Source organism: Nannospalax galili, unplaced genomic scaffold (genome assembly GCF_000622305.1).
Source record: "Nannospalax galili isolate Female #2095 unplaced genomic scaffold, S.galili_v1.0 scaffold2232, whole genome shotgun sequence".
Classification (NCBI taxonomy): Eukaryota; Metazoa; Chordata; class Mammalia; order Rodentia; family Spalacidae; genus Nannospalax; species Nannospalax galili.
In genome coordinates, this window is record NW_008331696.1 from 263,204 (window position 1) to 278,866 (window position 15,663).

Below are 15,663 nucleotides of genomic sequence, written 5' to 3' on the forward strand. Positions count from 1 at the left end.
GTAAAAATTAAAAAAAAAATCAGAGCACAAATCAATGAAAAAGAAAGAAAACAACACAAAGAATCAATGGATCAAAGATCTGTTTCATTATAAAGAAAACAAGATAGAAAGATCCTTAGCCCAGCTAACCAAAGAAGAAAAGAGAAAATCCAAAATCAGAGCCCAAAAGGGAAACATCACAACAGACACCAAAGACATTCAGAATATTATAAAGGAATACTTAAAAAAAAAAAACCTATACTGTATTAAACTAGAAAATCTAAACGAATTGGATGAATTTCTAGATTCAATGGAACCACCAAAGTTAAATCATGAAAAGATCAATAACTTTAACAGACCCATAACAAATGAGTCTGTTAATACAAAGCCTCCCATTGAGAAAAAAAAAAAAAAAAAAAAAAGCCCAGGTCCATGTGGACTCAGAGCAAGAACTTTTACAAATCCTCAAAGAAGATCTACAACCAATACTGCTTAAATTATTCAAAAAGATAGAAACAGAGGGAGAATTCCTAAATTCCCTCTATGAAATCAATATTACTCTAATAGCAAAGCCAGGTAAAAATACAACAAAAAACTACAGACCAATATCTATGAACGCAGATGCAAAAATTTTCTGTAAAATACATACAGACACATATCAAAAACATAATTAACCATGATTAAGTTGGCTTTAATCCAGAGAAGCTGGTTCAACATATGTAAGTCAACAAATGTAATAAATCATATAAATGGTATTAAAGACAGAAACCACATGATCATTCAATAGAAAAGGCCTTTGACAAAATCCAATATGCCTTCATGATAAAAGCCCTAGAGGGAATTTGTACTTGAAAGAAACATACTTCAACAAAACTAAGACTACATGTAACAGATCCACAGCCAACATCATTCTGAATGGAGAAGAACTTAAAGCACTACCATTAAAGTCAGGAATGAGACAGGGCTATCCACTAGTCCCATGACTTTTCATTATAGTGCTTGACACCCTAGAACAATGAGACAAGAGAAGGAAATTAAGGGGTACTAATTGGAAAAGGTCAAATTACACCAATTTGAGAATGATATGATACTATACATAAGAAATCCCAGAAGCAAATAAAGTGGGAGAAAAATCTTCACCATTTATACCTCTTACAGAAAATTAATACTCAGAATGTACAAAGAACTAAAAAAAAAAAAAAAAAAAAAAAAAAGTCAAGCAAACAAATGACTTAATTTCCATAGTGGCTGCACCAGTGTGCAATCCCACCAGCAGTGAATGAGGGCTTCCCTTTCCCCATATCCTCGCCAGCACTTAGTGTTACTTGTTCTCTTGATACTAATCCTGACTAGGATAAGGTGAAATCTCAAAGTAATTTGAATTTGCATTTCCCTAATTAAAAAGGAAATTGAACACTTTTTAAAGTATTTCTTAAACATTTTTATTTCTTCTTTTGAGAACTCTGTTTAGATAATCTACTTTTTAAATATTTTATTATTTTTATTTTTATCTATGAGTGTATTGCCTGCTTGTATGTATATTTAACAATAATAATCTAAGAAGAAGACAAAAAATTGAGAGGGAGTGGGGGAGCATGGGAGGAGCTGGAGGAGGAGGGGGAATAGATGGAAATATTATAAAGACTATACTTTGTATGATGTTTACAATTTTTTTTTAATGTAAAAGAGAAAATAGCCAGCTCTGAATCCTGTGAATTACAATAACAACTGGCCTGGTAAGATATGCCCACCACTGCAATAGTGGCACAAATAGTGTGGGAATAACCAACAGCTCTTTAATTGGATTTAAGTTCTGCTTCATAGGATGGAGCCTACCTGACATTGATATTAGGCTTAGGAACCTGAGGCTAGACAGGTCACAGGATGTAGGAGAGAGCCAAATACTAGTTTTCTACTAAATTGTTATCATATTAAACTATTAATGATTTATTGCTATACCCATAGATTAATACATCTCTCACCAGAGAAGTTTCCTTATGCAGCAGATGGTGATTAACACAAAACCCCACAGTTGGCCAGTGTACAAAGAACAAGACACTACAGAGTGCTTATCCCTCAATAGGACACCTTTATCAAACTTCTGCCTCTCAGGGCTCAGGGATCATTGTGGAAGAGTGGTCAGAACTATTGTAAGAGCCAGGCAGGGTGGATGATCACAAGAAAACAGAGTTTTCCAGACAGCTGTTCAGTTACTCATATAGACTCCCAGCAACGGTGACAGCATGCACAAGTCTTATGCAAGCTCAAACCAGACAAAACCTCAGCATAGGCATGAGAAAGTGGGAAAGAAGCCCCAACCCAACATAAGAAACTGTGGCAACCAAAGGCTGCTGAGAGGGGCAGAGACAGTCTCTTTCAAACATGGGACTCCTGACAAGTTAACCAGGCTCCAATGGATGACCCCACACTGAAGGACATTTGGGGACACAAATTAGACTCTATAGGCCTTACTTATTACACATAGGAGTATATTAAATTGGTCGGCGGGCAATAAGGGGAAGTGGGGACAGGAGAGGTGGGCAGCTTGTGAGAGGATCTGTTTCATTCCAACAAGCTGCATTTCCTGTAACTTGAACATGAACTTGGCAATTTCAATGCCTGAAAGCATGCTCAGTCTGCAACCTATAGCCTCTATGGCTGAGGCTTTTAGAAGTTGCTAACCTTGTTCAAATATTGTTAAAATAAAAAAAAAGAAGAAAATTTGATTAACTTTCCATAGTCATTCAAAAGGAAATAATAAATTTGATCATACTGAAAAAAGGGTGATAAACAGGGAAAAACCTGGTATTTTCCCCACTGACTCTTAACTCATTTTGCCTGAAAACCTATTGATTTAATTTGCAGTGATTTTGCGGAGTAAGTGGATTACTGTCAGTGTGAACAGTTTGTACGTGGAACTTTTCTTCCCACAGCAAAATTGTTGCCTGAGACCACCAATCGCTGCCTGCTTTCTACATCACTGGGGGCTTCCACCCAACAGCTACCAAACCAGGACAGCTTAATCTAAATCGAATAGTGCCCTTAATGTTACATTACCATTTAGCACTCAACTACCAAGTAAGTGTCAGGGTGATATGAGCCAAGCTCTACTCTGGACCTTAGTTGTGATTCATGAGTCACCATGACTGTCGTCACCACCTTACAACAGAAGCTGGGAACAGGAGTTGAAGAAGCCTGCATTCCTCTGTGATTCCATTTCACCCTGCTGACTTCTGATCTAAGACACTCTGCTGATCCCATTCACTCCAAGAGTTTCTGTGTGAAGGTAGGAAAGAGGTGGTGGGTCCCCACAGCTAAGTCTTTCTGAGTGGGTGCATTAGGTGTGATTAGGAGGCCAGAGCAAGGAGACCATCAGCAACATTAACTCGGAGCAAAGGAAGAGTTAGTCTGAAAGACAGACGTCACATGTGGGGACAGGGGAAGGAATGCAACTGGCCATGCTGGTACATGCTGGCATCCCAGAGCATAGGAAGATTGAGAGTCTGAGGGCAGCCTTGGCTAGAGGGGGAGGGGGAGGGGAGGGGGAGACAGAGAGAGACAGAGAGACAGAGAAAAGAGAGAGAGAGAAAAAACAGGTAAAACAGGACCATGATCAGACTGCAAAGTTATCAAAAGCACAGAGAAGTCAGAATCTGGATGGTGCAAAGAAAACACCCAGGTGTGATCCAAAGAGGGTGAAGTGTGGAAAAAAAATGCAAATAGAAACCCACATCCCACAGATCTCAAGTTTAATCCTGGCTCACCTCCCTGCCCTGGTGCTTCCAGCTCAGGAACTCAGCCTTCTCCCAGGAGGCCTCTGTCTAGCTGCTCTGCAGGTTTCTGACTGACAGAAGCACAGATCTCTAAGACAAAGCTCGTTCCAAGGTACCTGGGCAGGAGCTAGCCCAGGCCCAGAATGGAGTCACTGTGTCATGCTCCTCAAGGAGCAGGGCTGAGCACAGGAGGGAAGGCAGGCAGGACCCGGGAGCTAATTACCTGGATAGCCCTTGGGGAAGCCAGAGCAGCCATGTTTAAGAAGCCTCAGCCTCTCCTTCCAGGAGCTAGGTCTGGCCGGGTCCCTGCTTCTTGGGTAAGTGTCTGGCCTGGGACGTCAATCCCCAGTTCTACATAGACTGTCTCTCTGACAGTACCCAACTACCAGTGACTTAAAAATCCTTCAAAACCTGTCTTCAGAAAAATACAATGGAGCTTGTGATACATTATCTGTAATACACGGGGGCCTCGATTATACAGAGCCAGGACCAGGGACCAGGGACCCCTCTTGCCTTGGGCCTAAGGGCAGAAGTGAAAGCATTCCTTGATTTTCAAATCTGTAGATGCCTTTGGCCAAAAAAGAGGAGTGTAACCCATGGCCTTAAGTGCCAGGTGCTCTTGGATAGTGGTTCTGTCTACCCTGAATACACCAACCGATCTTGCTTCAAGACTCATTTTCTTTCTGCAAAGGAAGGGTGAAATAGCCAAGGTTAGAAAGCACTAGTGTGCATCTTTGAAGACAAACAAGGCAGTCATCTACTATGAAAAGTTGGACTATAGGCAGGTCAATCTAGCACTTAGCTTTTAGAAAGAGAATAATTACTATGAGCTGTGGGGTAAACACTCAGCCTAATCACTCAGGGACCGCAAACATGGTAACAGGCACTAAAATTATTTCAGTATGGGAAAGATTCACAGTCGTTGGTAATTTTTAATTATCCCCCCCCCAACACAGAGAACTGGGAATGAGGTGCAGAAATCCCACCTTCAATTGTGCAGCTCATGCATTCCTCCCATATTGTGCTGTGGGAACAGGTACGAAGCAGAAGGATTAGCCAAGTTACCACAAAAAACCAAAGCAGTTAAGGACAGAAGTGCTAGAATTAAAGCTTAATTTATTATCCACAACAGAAGTCTGCATGACATAAATCCTCAATAAATAAAAATGAAAATTATCCCACAGCGAAATTGCTGAACTGAATGAACATCATCTAAATGGGAATATAAGTTTGAATTATAAACTATTAGGTAGGTAGAATGGTTACTATGACCTTGTCATCTCCCATTCTGTAATGTAGTGAGGGCATCTACTACAATGTACTGTGACATTATTTCAATTTGGAAAGAGGATGTAGCAATTCCCTTTCCAATCTGTGACATAATGCCCAATGGAAACAACTTAAGGGAGGGTAGCTTTATTTTGACTCATGGTTTCAGAGGGTTTAGTCCACGATGAGGGGGAGGCACAGTTGAGCAGTTCATAGTGGCATAAATGTGTGTCAGAGTTCCTCACAAAGCCCAGACAAGGAGCAGAGGGTACCAGTTAGACCCAGAGGTGGGTGTGTGTAACCTTGAAAGTCTATCCCTATTGACCTACCCCCACCAGCTAGGTAACACCTTCTAAAGGTTCCGTAACCTCCTAACACATTCCACCACTAAGGAACAAGCTCAGACACATGGGCCTATGGAGGACAGTTCACATTTCAACCACACACGGAACAAATATAGAAAGTATCTTAAAAGCTGCCGCACAGGACAGAGTGGTGAAGTGTTTGCTTAACACACGCAACATTTTGAAAAATAATTTTCAAGTATAATTTTCTTTGCACTCAGCAACCAATTTCAATAATGAGTTCTGAATAGCAAATAAAAGCTTGAGAGATTTCAATGCCCATGCTGCACACAGGGCAGAAGAACTACAGTCCCCAATGACCTCTGAGTAGTGTAGGCTCAGCAGAGTCATGGTCTGAATTGAACTGCAAATAGGAGTTTGGGTTTGTGGAGTTGACGAACACTGTGAAGAACAAACAATACAAATAAAGACACACATAAAACACAGAAAATTGTAGAACCCTGCTAACTGCTTTGGTGTAGAGTAAACCTAAGCTCGAGCTAAATCATGTCTAATTTTGTTTGAAAACCGAAGACCTATTCCCAAAGCATATGCTTTAAATATGGAAATCAGGTAAATGTTATTTCTATATCTTAAGCAGTGAATCTTTTTCTTGACTTTCAAAATAGGGTTCATGTATAATAAAATAGCTTTGTCCGTGATAGGGCCTTCCTGTATTTTGGGTAAATTAGATCAGACAGGATAGACAAATCCTACCCCAGTTCATTCAGACCATTGCACATAAATTTTCACACACTGTAGTGGTTTGAATGAGAACGTCCCCCACAGGCTCCAAGTATTTGGACATTTTGTCCCCAACTGGTGGTGCTGTTTTGGGGGGTCTTGGAAGGTGTGGCCTTGTTGGAGGAAGCAGGTCACTGGGAGTGGGCTTAGAGAGTTCTGAAGCCTTGCCAGATCTCAAGTTGCTCTCTTGCTTCCTGTGCCTGCGTGATGATATGAGAGCTTAGCTTCCATTCTTCCTATAGCCACCTCTGCCGCCATGCCTCCCCACCATGCTGGACTCATGCCATTTGGAACTGTAAGCTCAAAGAAACTCTTCCTTCTATACATTGCTTTGGTCTGTATTTCTATCATAGCAACAGAAAAGTAACTAATACACATACCATCAACCCAAGTCTGCTTCCATGAAGTGGTGGGGGATCCAGTGAGACAGAAGTCATGTCCATCTGTATAAGCTTTATACTCTTTCCTGAAGTCTATACGTAAACAATAGTTTGAACAGTTTTATGGTAGCAAAGAAAATAAGCAGCAGAGTAGCAAAGAGTTTGAATTCTTTCTTTCTTTTTTCCTTTCCATTTCTTTTCTGGCTTCAGGCAGCAAAATGCTTAAGAACTGAAATGAACAAAAAACAGTTTTAAAAAGAATATAGGTCAGGTCATTAATATAAATCTGATCACCTCCTTTTTATCCTCTAACATTCCCCACGATAAATCAGCCTCTTTTCCTCCACCCCCTCCTCGGGCATGTTTCACCCTCCTGTGCTGATTTCAGATCACAGAATGTAAATCTGTGACAAGGGTATCTATATATAATATTAATAGTGCTGAGAGGGCTGGTGTGAAGTGTGCGAGCTTGCCAAGAAAGGAGCAAGCCGAGCCCCAGCGTTCATCCTTGGCGGCAAGCGCTACATCATCTGTGGGACAAATGTGGCATCATTAGGAGGGAACGAAGAAAAAGGAGAAAGAAAGAGGAGGCGGTAGGCAAGTAGCCATCCTCCAAGGAAGTGGCGAGTTGTCTGTTCTAATCGATCTTGCTAAGCCAGGTCCCCTGAGACACTGTCACCCTCACAGGCAGAAGACATTGCCCAAGAGATCTCTTAGAGTCAGACAAGCAAACGAAAAACCCAGAGAAACACAACTCGGTGATCAGAGATTGACTCAAGTAGCAACTTGTATTTTAAATTCAGCCTCCTGTGTACCCCTACTTTGTGTACCTGGGAAGTGAAAGAAACTTTTCTTTATCCATAAAGGAAGGCGCCCAGGCAAAGTAGGTCCACAGGGGGTGTTATTAGAAGAATCACTAAGCTACAGGTACAAAACAATGTGGCCAATTTTTGTGAGACAAGGATAACGAATACAGGGAGATAGAGGTGTGAGATCTTAAGGTTGTAGATGGGCTTCCTGGTTGGTAAGCTGGGGTCATGTCCAGTTCCTTTGTGTCTTTATGTCAGTCATGGAGACATGAGGATGGTGTCCAGCTAATGAGCTTTTGACTGTGTGTGGTGGCACAGGCCTGTATACCCAGCATTCAGGAGACTGAGGCAGGAGGGTTACAGAAAGTTTGAGACAGTCTGAGCTCTATGAGAGAGGCTGCGTCAATAAACAAACAACTGAGGTGTGGCTCAAGGGTAGAACACTTGCCTGGCATGGGTGAAGCCCAGGGTTTGATCCCAGCTACAGCAGAAAAAGAAACAACAAACAAGACATTGAGCCCATGACATGGCGCACCAGCAGCGGCTGCCTCCTGTGGACTGGCAGACGTCAGTGTACTAGTACCTCCGAATCTTTTGTTTTAAGGCTGTTTCCTCTAAGTTGGCTTGGATCATTGCCATACTGAATCAGAACAGCTGTGATCACTCCCATGAGACTCTCCTGGGACTGGGCTAACTGATATTCTTTTGAGGAAGACCAGGGAGGAGGCTTTTAAGGCTTGAGAGACTCATAAGGAACCCCAGGTACCCGCCTCCCTGAGGATATATAAGTGGTTAACTATTAGTGGACAGGATGGAAATATATTTTAAAAAATAATTTTTATTGCATTTCTGTAGCTTTCATATAATACATCTTAATCCTATTAATCCCCCCTTTCCCTACCTGCACCCCCCATAGCCCACCCACAGGACTTCATGCATTTTGTCATATATGTTAAGACCTATCGAGTCAAGTTTGTGTACCAAGATGTCCCTAGGTATGAATTCATCCACTGGAGCCTGTTCAGCCTGTCTAGCATTACTCCCCTAAAAAAGATCAACTCTCGCCAGGTGTGGTGGCACACGCCTTTAATCCCAGCACTTGGGAGGCAGAGGCAGGCGGATCTTTGTGAGTTCAAGACCAGCCTGGTCTACATAGTGAGTTCCAGGACAGCTGGGGCTACAGGGAGACCCTGTCTCAAAAAGACCAAAAAGAAAAAAGAAGTGGGAATCCGATTGGCTTCTTCACAGGAATAAAGACCCTGAGCGCTCTCCCTTCATTGTCTAGGTTACACAGGTAAAATAATGTTCTGCCACCCAAGGAGAGGCCCCGATCATGGACTTTCAGTTTCTAAGCAGGGCCCTGGTCATGCTGGCACCTGATCATGGACTTTCAGTTTCCCTACATCTGTGAGAACTAGATGTTTGGTTCAGTCATCCAGACTCTGTAGGTTTTTACAGTAGTCAGAATGTCTAAGACACAGACTCACTAGGAGAATGAAATTCACATTTTCCTTAATTGTTTAAGTAGAATAAATCATATCCCAGCTCAGTCGCCCTCTGATTTCACTTCGTCACCTGTCACTTAACACAGTGCTTGATTAGGTTTTCTGATTTATAATCTAAACTGACGCTAAACATGCACACAGAACTGTTTAGTGAAACTTGGATTTTCTCTTACAAATGTTTTGACAGTTTACTTTGGAAGATTCCCAAGTCCTTTTGCCAAGTGTCAGAATGAGTCTGAGCCCAGTCCAGAGTTGTTAGCCCTAATAAATCTTACCCTAAGTCAGCGTCTTCACTCTTGGTACAGAAACTTCAATTCAGGACTTCAATTTCAGGGAATGAATGTTCAGGATAATCCTGGAATTTTAGAATTTTAAGCCCGGCTTCCCCCTTGTACCTCCAATGTGTTTTTGAGGTTTGTTTGGTAATAGTTCAAAGTAAAAGAAATCAGGTGCTCGATTTTTCTGAGTCTTCCTTTTAAATTACGAGAAGCTAAGGTACCAGTGCTGCCAAACATCTAATTCGGGCTCTTGTTTATTGGAGAAGATGACATATGGGCGGTTCTAGATTTAGCCTCACAAGGGAGAAAAAGGTACTTACTAAAACCAGACTAGGCAAATGCAAGGTCATTTTAACTGCATCAAACTCCAGTCTTTCAGCTCTTAGAGGGTTTGATCAGCAACAGCTCTCGGCATGACGATCTTGTCTAACAAAATGGCAGTTTCCTTCTACTAGTGGTCATAGACTGTACTTGAGTTAGATTGAAATATATGAAATTCTGGTGATAATTTAGAAAACTAGAATACATTTTATTTTATTGACAATAATGTATTGCATACATATAGTACCCTTGTTACAAATAAATATAATAGATTGTTAAGCATATGATATCAAAGAAAGAAGTTCTTTGAATAGACATTTGATTTGTACACCTGTGACCCATTCCTGAATACGGGAAGTCATAGATATGACTGCACTGATAATTTATCAGTCCATTCTAGAAAAGCATCAGCAGCTGTCTACATCAATAATTTAAGGATCCTACACAGAATACAAACATTTTCTGTTATGACCTCTCATGCAAAATAAAGGCTAGATGGCCTGAAACATACCTAAGAGTATTTTCTTATTATTCTTAAAACAAATAAATAATGGTTAAAATTTATTCACATTAGGGGCTAGAGAGATGGCTCAGTGGTTAAGAGTACTGACTGATCTTGCAGAGAACCCAGATTAGGTTGTCAGAATCCACGTGGTGGCTAACAACTTTCTGTAACTGCAGTTTCAAGGGATCTGACGTCCGCTTCTGACCTCTGGGGGTATTGCATGACACTGGTGCACTTACATACATGCAGGCAAACACTGATACACATAAAATAAAAACAAATAAATACATTTTTAAAAAATGTATTCACCTACTCAGCGGTGGCCCGGCCCACAATAGGCTGGGTCCGCCCTCATCAATGAGCAATTAAGAAAATGCCTCACAGACATGGCCACAAACCAATCCCATGGAAGAAATTTTTCATTTGAGACTCCCTTTCCCAGCTGTGTGAAGTGGACAGCTGCAGCTTCCAGCACATCTAGCATGCTTGAAGCCATGGGTTTGATCTCTAGCTCTACATAAATGGGTATGTTGGTGCAAACCTGCAATCCCAGCACTCAGGGGTGAGGTAGTAGAGCAGGAGGATCAGAAGTTCAAGGTCATTCTCAGGTAATTAGTAAATTGGAGGCCAGCCTGGGATACTTGAGACCCTATTTCAAAGTAAGCAAAACAACACACCAATGTTGGAGTCATTTTATTTCAATGATCTTGGATGATGGTTCATCTTTATGAGTTATCTCTTTGGGTTTCAAATTCATAGGAATCACATTTACTTGCTAGCATTTAAAGATTCTCTGCAGTTGTCTCTAAAAGGAATCCATCTTCTATATTGTGAAAGCTTTAGAAAATATAGGCGAAAGCATGGCTGTCACAGTGATTTTCCCCAAAATATAGAGCTGTGATTTATTCACTGAATACGTCTGACATCTTGACTGAATTCCTAGCTCATTGTGGGATAGGACTGTCTCTCATTCATCTTTTTATTCTGAGCACTGACACAGGACTGGGCCCTGAACTGAATGTTGTGACTCTCTATGAGTCAACCTGTCTGAAGGCTTATTATTTCTTTGATTAACGGAGGTTTTGATGAGATGATCAGAGGGCTGTGCTTTGATGAATTATGATGGAGGACACAGTCCTTGTGCTACAGAGCTGAAACAGTCATGAGTCTTTGTAGGAAAAAAAACAGTAAAAACATACAAAAACAAATAGTGTAATGAACAAGTTGCATGGGAAGAGTTGGTCGCCACGGCCTGGACATGAAGGAAGACTGAAAGAAGAGTTCGAGCTGCGTCTCCGTTGGTATGTTGCACTTCCAGGAGGGGTAAAGGAGACAGGGCAGTTCAACCTGTGAAAATAGCCTGAGAAAGATGCAGTTTGTTTGGAGAATAGCTGATTAGCTCCAGGTAGCTGGGCTATACGCCGATGACAAAAACTGATGTTAAGAACTGGATTTGAGAGAAAGGGAAGAAATGGCCTGGGCATGCGGCATGAGATAGCTTTAGCTGAGGAGGTGGGATTTGAGCTGAACCTTGGGAAATGAATAGGATTTGAGGAGTGGAAGAGGAGAGGATTGAGTTTAATATAGAGAAAGTATACCCGGTAGTTATTTTTAGGTCAAGAGAACAATTTGATTAGAGTGAGGGATATGAGTGAAAAGACTATAAAGAGGAAGGAACATCACAGACTAGAGTTTGTCTATTTCCTGTGCACTGGGTAATCTTAGTTATGCAAAGGATATACATAATGAGAGCTGGGAACCACAGAGTGTGGAATGTAGTATAGTCTAGAAAGCACAAAGACTGCACGGGAAGAACTGGAAGGGAGATGGTCCCCAAGACCAAGGCATGAAGCAATGGAGAAGCAAAGGTCAGAGCCTCGGGACTTACAGACAAAACAGACATGGCACGCGGGGTAAACACACAAAGACGTTGTGAGACTGTGGCATTTATAGACCTATGACTATATATTATGACATGTATCTCATTTGTTTAGAAAAGTTGTATTCTGTGAGTATGTTTATGAATACATGATTGTACGTGTGTGTACTAGTGTATACACATATGTGTGTATGTACAGGCCAGTGGATAGCCTTGCGTGCTGTTCCTCAGACACCATCCACCTGGGTTTTTTGAGACAGGTTCTGTCACTGAGCTGAAGCTCACTAATTCAGCTAGACCGGCTGGCCAGGTAGCCTCAGGGATCATCCTGTCTCTGTCCCCCTCACTCCCCCAAGGATTACAAACACACACTTAGCTTTGTTTAAATGGTTTCTGAGGATCAAATTCAGGTCATAATACTTGCATAATAAACAGTTTACCGACAGATTTTTTGCCCAGCCCAAGGCACTGCATTCTTATCATAAAGTGTTATTACAAAAATGGAGCAGGCACAACCAGCTCTTACAGAGTTCGGGAAGCTCACTGGAAGGTATACAATTGGAAACGAATCTATTGAAAAAATACTTGGCCCCAAGTAAGGTCAATTTTATCATGGGTTACAAAAATAGGAATTCATTTGCCTCAAGTCGCAAGGAGATTGCTAGAGTTTGCTGTTTAGAGCAAGCTACTTAGCGAACTACCTTTTTACACTGACTTTCTTAAAATACAAATGTTCATTTTATGTTTCTTACCTCCTGGTCATGATACGGCTGCACCTCCAGACATTAGACTGGTATTTATGACAGGAAGAAAAGGTAGAAATTTATCTTCTTATATTAGGAAGGCAGAAGGTCCTCTAGACAGCCTCAGCAGGGTTTTGTTTATACCGTGGTCATTTCTAGTGCCCAGTGGGTCTGAGAATGTACTTCCTAGGTATGCTGCATATTAAAGTCAAGATTCTATTAGGAAGAAAAGAAAATGAATGATGTGTAGGAAATTAGAAAGCTGGGCTTGGATATGTTTGCTTGCAGAATGAATAAAAATTCCAGAAAGTGATTGCTTTCAAGTGTTAAAAAAAATTAGTTGTCATTAAAACTGGATAAACACTGGGGGCTGGAGAGATGGCTCAGCAGCTAAGAGCACTGGCTGCTCTTGCAGAAGTCTCAGGTTTGATTTTAGTACCCACAAGGTGGCTAACAACCATCTGGGATCTGATACCCTCCTCTAGCCTCTGCAGGCATTACATGACATGGTTTACTTATACATATGCAGGCAAAACCACTCGTACACATAAAATAAAAGTAAATAAAATGTTTTTTTAAAACTTGGCAACCTACCAGATGTGGTAGTGTATGCCTTTAATTTCAGCACTGGTGAGTTTGAGGCCAGCCTGGTCTACATAGCAAATTCCACGCCAGCTGGGGCTACAGGGAGATCCTATCTCAAAAACAAAAATAAAAACAAAGAAAATCCTTGATAACCCATTGGTCTAGGTACAGACTTGCCTGAGTTTCATAAAAGTGTTTCTGTTCCTGTCTCCCTCTCTCTTTGAATGGCATCTATCTGACTAAAACAACATCAGGGACCTGATTGTATTTCATTTTGCCTGTTGTATACAATAAGAAGAATGATTTTTATATTGAATTCAGCAGCTAAGAATAAAAGTGACCTTTGCCCTACTGTTTAAGTCAATGAAGGCTGGCCCAGCTGAGAGAGAAAAGGTGTGGAATTACTGAATACGAGGAAAGAGAAGGATTTTTCCAGTGAAGTGCGGTCACCAGAACTGACTGTTGCTGATAGTCATGGTGATCATGAGATCTGTGTGGGCAATTGTGAAGAAAACATGATGGTGACCATCATAAACATGAACTTTAGGAGGCATTTGCTGTCATTTGTCCTCTTGATCTTAGCCATTCTGCCTGGGGTTAGATGAAATCTTGAAGTTTTAATTTGCATTTTCCTAATTACTAAGTATGTCACATACTTTTAATGGTATTGTTTAGTTGCTTTGGTTTATTCTTTTGAGAACTCTCTGTTTTGTTTTGCGTTCTCTCTGTGTTCTGGAAATAAAGTGTGCTGGATAGCTTTAGTGTCAATTTGACACACACCTGGGTTGAGGGAGCCTCAGTTGAGGGATTGCCTCTATTGGACTGGCCTGTGGCCATGTCTGTGGGGCATCTTCTTGATTGCTGAGTGATGTGGGAGGGCCCAGCCCACTGTGGGTGGTGCCACCCCTGGGCAGGTGGGCCTGTGTTAGATAAGAGAGCAAGCTGAGCGGGGCCCGGGCGAGCAAGCCAGTAAGCAGTGTTCCTCCATGGCCTGTGCTCCAGCTCCTGCTTCCAGGTTCCTGCCCTGAGTTCCTACCTTGAGCTCCCGGATGAACTGTGACCCAGGATATGTAAGCTAAATAAACCCTTTGCTCTCCAAGTTGGTAGTGGTCAGAGTGTTTCGTCGCAGCAATGAAGAAACAAACTAGGACATAGTCTCAAAAAAAGCATCTCTAGGACAAAAGAAAAACAATCAAGTGAGTGAAGAGGACGCCCAGAGAGAGGCGGAAGATGTTTGCTTTATGTTGCAAATGACAAGTCAGATAACACAAAACTGCAGTGCTACTGAAAATAGGAATAAAGTAGTTAAAATGCTGGGAACTGATGAGATAGCAGGTAAGACTATTACATTAAGGAAATCACTCATTTGGCATTTAACAAATACAGATCAAGTACCAAGCTCTGACAAGAGTGGGTAAAACACTATGTTTCAGAAGTATCTGTCCTATTTGGGGATGAGAGGCGACAAGCACATTAGCAAACTGATATGTGATAAAAAAGGTAGGGAGAGTGTCCAGAACGCTTAACCATGATTCGGGAGACAGTAGGCAATGAAGACATAGAGGAGGTGTTTATACAGGGTGGCCAAGCAATGCCTCCCTGAGAGGCTGACATTCAAGTAGGGGCCTGGGACAGTGAGGCAGGAGGCCATGAATCTCACTCACCCAGAAAAGCAGCAGGTTCCCTCCAGGTAGAGGGAATGGCAAACAGAGACTTAGGATGAGTATGGCCGATTTCTGAACCATCAAGGAGACAGTGCCTGTCATCCTTACTGAAGTCAGGTGTTTTATGTTTTTCATATTTAGAAAGGTGATGGTCAAAAATCCTTCCATCTTTATACTGATTGAAATAATAAAGTTATGCATCTCTTATACACATCATTGGCGTTTTTAGCTTTTAAAGAATTATATACCAAAGTCAATATTCAATTATTTTCTCTTCATCTGAACTTGTAACTCAGTAAGGTTGGATATTTGGACCACATTCTCTGTTTTAAAATACTTTCTTCTGGGGCTAGCAGGAAGGCTCAGCAGTTAAGGGCACTGACTGCTCTTGTAGAGGACCCGGGTTCAAATCCCAACACCCACATGGTGGCTAACAACCATCTATAACTCCAGTTCCATGGAATTCGACACTCTCCTCTGACCTCTATGGGAACTGCATGACACGGGTGCACCCACCTACATGCAGGCACTACATTCATACACATAAAATAAAAATAATAAATAAAATAAAATACTTTCTTCTAGGCTGGGCGTGGTGCTACACACCTTTAAACCCAGCACTTGGGAGGCAGAAGCAGGCAGATCTTTGTGAGTTCTAGGCCAGCCTGGTCTACATAGTGAGTTCCAGGACAGCTGGGACTACAGAGAGACCCTGTCTCAAAAAGACAAAAAACAAACAAACAAACAAAAACTTTCTTCTCATTTCTTCTCACTCATCAGAATTTGTGTTCTTCTTAGGGTCTGTGTTGACTGGCTTCCCATTGTTATGACAAAATACCTGACAAAATCAACTTATAAGGAGGAAAGATTGATTTTGGCTCACTG